Raw genomic sequence first — 4,471 nt, forward strand, 5'->3', positions numbered from 1 at the left:
GTCTGCTTAAAATTTTCCTCTCCCTCTGGCCTTCTCTCCCTCCTGACTTGTGCTTCCATGTGCACACCCTTGCTGTCTCTCCAAATAAATAAAATGTGTTCTCCAGTCAGATCTGACTCTAGGATAGTTGAAAATCAGTACTTTAGGTCTGAAATGGAGGTATCATTTAGGATATTTATACCGTAGCAAAGTTAATACCCCTTTTATAGGGCTAGAAATTTCAGTTTTGTCAAAGCATGTGCAAAAGGGTCTGATTCATTCTACCTAGACTCCCAAAAGATGTGTAAACCAAAGCACTCCTTATAAACCAGTAACTTTTCAAATACCTGTTTTAGGCTGGGAGGTATATGTTGGGAAACTATCAGAAGTATTTTGGGGAGCACAAATCTAAGCAAGGAAGATGGGTTGAGTTTTGATAGTTAATGGCATTGAGCTTATGGCTGCATCTGCTCCAAATCAAGTCCTAAAGTCAGGATACCTCTCCCTTGAGCTGCCAAATTCTTTATGAGATGTGTGCTCTGGGAAACCTTATTTCTTAATCTAAATTTTAGCTCGTGAATTCTGGGCCTTCCTTACTATTCCCCCTATATCCCTGCAGTTGAGCTTTTGAAATTTTCTAAGCCTTAAATGACTTGTATACCTTCATTAGTGTCAGAAACATTTCTCTTTGTAAACTGCAACAGTGGGCTATGCTCTTGGTATTCAGTTTTCCTTTGTTCCCTGTCCCTTTTAAGCAGAAACGGTTGCATCTTAAAAGTTTAAGCTGCTGCTTGAATCGTTTAGATCTTTTGTTTTTGGTCTAATGCTGTTTGCTGGATCATGTGTTCCCTCTGCCTATATCCATAAGTTGTATTTAATTGCTTGTAACAGAAAACCTAAAGGACTTCAAACAAGGAAATTGGGATTATATATTATATGTATAACCAGAAGTCCTAAGGTAGGTAGCCTCAGGGTTCTTTTTATTTTTTCTGCTCTGCTATCCCTAGCTTGTCTTGTAGGCTGCTTCCTTCACGGTCAGAAGTTGGCTGCTACAGTTATAACAGCAGGAGTGGGACAGTTTCCTTCTCTGTGTCTCCTTTATTGCCAGGCAACCGTTCTCAGAAGCCCCTAGGCTTCTCATTGGCCAGAATTTTTTTTTTTTTTTTTAAAGATTGTATTTATTCATGAGAGAGAGAGAGGCAGAGACACAGGCAGAGGGAGAAGCAGGCTCTGTGGAAGGAACCCGATGCGGGACTTGATCCCAGGACTCTAGGAACATGCCTTGAGCTGAAGGCAGCCGCTCACCTGCCGAGCCCCCCAGGTGTCCCTCATTGGCCACAATTTTGACACATGCCCTTCCTAACTTCCTAAATGACTAGATTAAATTAATCAAGGTCTTTCTTTCTTGGGCTACAGCTTGTGTAACCTTCTCTGGGAATGTGGTGTGAAAGGGAAGGTGAAAACCCAAATAAAAGTTTGCTAAAATTGGGCAGCCTGGATGGCTCAGCGGTTTAGCGCTACCTTCAGCCCAGGGCCTGATCCTGGAGTCCTAGGATGGAGTCCCATGTCGGGCTCCCTACATGGAGCCTGCTTCTCCCTCTGCCCATGTCTCTGCCTCTCTCTATATATATCTCTCATTAATAAATTTTTAAAAATTAAAAAAAAGAGTTTGCTAAAATCTTTGTACAGATAAATCCTAGTGACTTTCTCTAGGAACAAAAATATCTACCCAGGAGTGGATTATTATCACCATTATCGTCAACCTGGACTTAACCTTTTGAGTTCTTATTTTTCCTGTAACTTAACCTTAGGGTTTTTTACTTTTTTTCTTTTTTACCGGGCCCGGCCCCCGCCCCCGCCCCCGCCCCCCACCTCCCGCCTCCCGCCTCCCACCTTAGGGTTTTTTAATATGTTTCTTCAGCATATTTTCTTAAAGCAAGTGCTATTTATGCTTCTCTGTCAATAATAAACATTACCCTGAGAGTCATCCTGCATATCTTTTTGCTCTTTAGCTCTTGGATTCTGTAGCTTTCAGTGTAGTTGGGCCTGTCAACGAGAAGGGCTTCCCCAATTGTTCATTTTTAAAAATTTTCTCCCTGCAGCTTTCAGCTTTGATAGTTTATTGGCTTTGGGGTATTTCCGGGGAAAGTATCAGGTCGTTTTATGAGTTTGGCTCCTTGACATCATGGGCTGCCTCAGGTCATAAATTTGTGTCCAAAGACTTGAAGAGCTCAACTGGGCTCTTCAAAGAAGCTTGCTGATGACTGTTCTGCTTGATGTTTTATGTATTTAGTTGGTAGCTGTTGCCTACACTACAGATTGAAGTAAATCATATTATTTTTTTTCTAACATTTTTAAAGCAGGCGGTGAAAACATTGTACAAATAGATTCTTGTATGTGTTAAAATCGTTAAACATGGAAGTTAATTAGCTCTAGTGCCTTTGGCAAGCAAATCAAAACCTAGGCCAGAGACCATACACTGAAATCTAAGAAAACCAAACTCAAGAAGAGGGAATTTGGATACACGGAGATGCACACTGGGAGTACTCACACAGAGGGAAGACCATTTAAGTACACAGAGGGAAGCTGGCCATTAGCATAGCAAAGAAACAGGCCTCAGAAGAAACCATACTGGCAAACACTTTTAGAACTGTGAGAAAATGAATTTCTGTTGTTCAAGCCACCTCATCTGTTCATGGCATAAACACTATCAAATATATTAGATTCTTCTTGGTTTTTTTGTGGGGTTTTTTGTGGTAGATGCCACATTAATTAAGGTGTCCTCTGTGTGTGTACATATGTGAGTTAATTGATTAGGTGATAAAGTGTAACTAAGGAAAAATTTCTACTTAGTGTAATTTGACTATAAATACTGATGTTGGAATATTCTGGTACTTGAGCATTAGTATAGTGTATGAACATCTAGAGAAACTCTTACACATACTGCACCTAGATACCAGTTATGATGTATACTTCATACCTGTTTGTGTTAGTGTAAACTGGTATCTTTGTAGTACTAGCTGTATGTGTATGGACCTTATTCTGACACCTTCCATATGGAAATGAAGCAAAGCAATATGACAAAATGCAAACTGATAAAGTGAACAAAAAGTATTTTTCAAAGATACTTTTATTATACCAAGGTAAACCCATGTACACCTTTATACACCAAAATCTACTTTGAAAATTTACCATTTCAGAAGAAGAAAGACTGGAAATGAGAATGGTTATCTTAGATTTTAGATTAATATATAATTTATTTACAATAAGGAATTTTCTGGATATGTGTGTATATATATATATAAATATATGTGAAAAACCTAAAAATGTAGAAATACTAATATTAGACTAAGTGGTTGTATGGTGTTGTGACTATTGTAATTTTTTTGTATGTTTTTTTTTTTTTAATTTTTATTTACTTATGATAGGCACACAGTGAGAGAGAGAGGCAGAGACACAGGCAGAGGGAGAAGCAGGCTCCATGCACCAGGAGCCCGACGTGGGATTCGATCCCGAATCTCCAGGATCGCGCCCTGGGCCAAAGGCAGGCGCTAAACCGCTGCGCCACCCAGGGATCCCTTTTGTATGTTTTAAATAGGAAAAAAATACAAGTGAAGAATGCTCAGTATCGTGGATTTATCCTAATTCATTTAATCATTCCTGTATTGGTAGATACTGAGATAATTTCTAGTTCCAATTAAAATCCTCAGAGCTTTAGGGAAAAGCTCGTTTTTATGAACTCACATCATCAGGAAATACACTATCCTTTCATTTTCTACATGATAAACTAATTTTAAGTTTGCTTTTCCATCTTGCTAGGGGAGAAAGGAGTGCTGATATGTCCCTTGTAGACCTATTCTCGTTTGGGTTTGGTTACAGTTCATAGAAGTTTCAGGTTGGTGGACATCATGATTAGAGAGGAGGTCACATGTGTCAGAAAAATGCTTTTGTTTGGAAGGATTCAGCGGACCTGTCTGCTGGTTAATGCCCATGGTGCTTCCAAAGGCTATATGCAGCTTAGAAACAATCCTTTACTCAGTGAAGTGAGTACAGAAGATGATAACCACTGCCCACGAAAAAGTTAAAACCTCCATTTGAGTTTCCAGTTGTTTTCTCCTTTCTCTTGGATTAGTTTTGTCCCAAACAGGATGACTTCATTATTCACTGTCCTTTAAGTTGCACTGATTCTGCATCAAAAGAAGAGAGGCCTGGACCAGGTTCTGAGAATGACTTCTTCCTTCTCCTGAACTGAGGCCCTGGTGAGCTTTGTAACATACAGAATACAGCCTGAAATTATCTTCACTGAAACGCAGTTGGGGTCATAGAGGGCCCTCTTTCTGTGGATTAGGACTCAGAAAAGGTACTGTTTCCTGAAAACCTGTGGATAATAGGAACTAACATAAAGGCTTGAGGTTTCTACACATCCCTGGTATAGTTGGCCAAGGGAACAGGATGATTCTCCAGTTGGCCGAGTACTGCAGCCATGTGTGTC

This window comes from Canis lupus, chromosome 3 (genome assembly GCF_048164855.1).
Source record: "Canis lupus baileyi chromosome 3, mCanLup2.hap1, whole genome shotgun sequence".
Classification (NCBI taxonomy): Eukaryota; Metazoa; Chordata; class Mammalia; order Carnivora; family Canidae; genus Canis; species Canis lupus.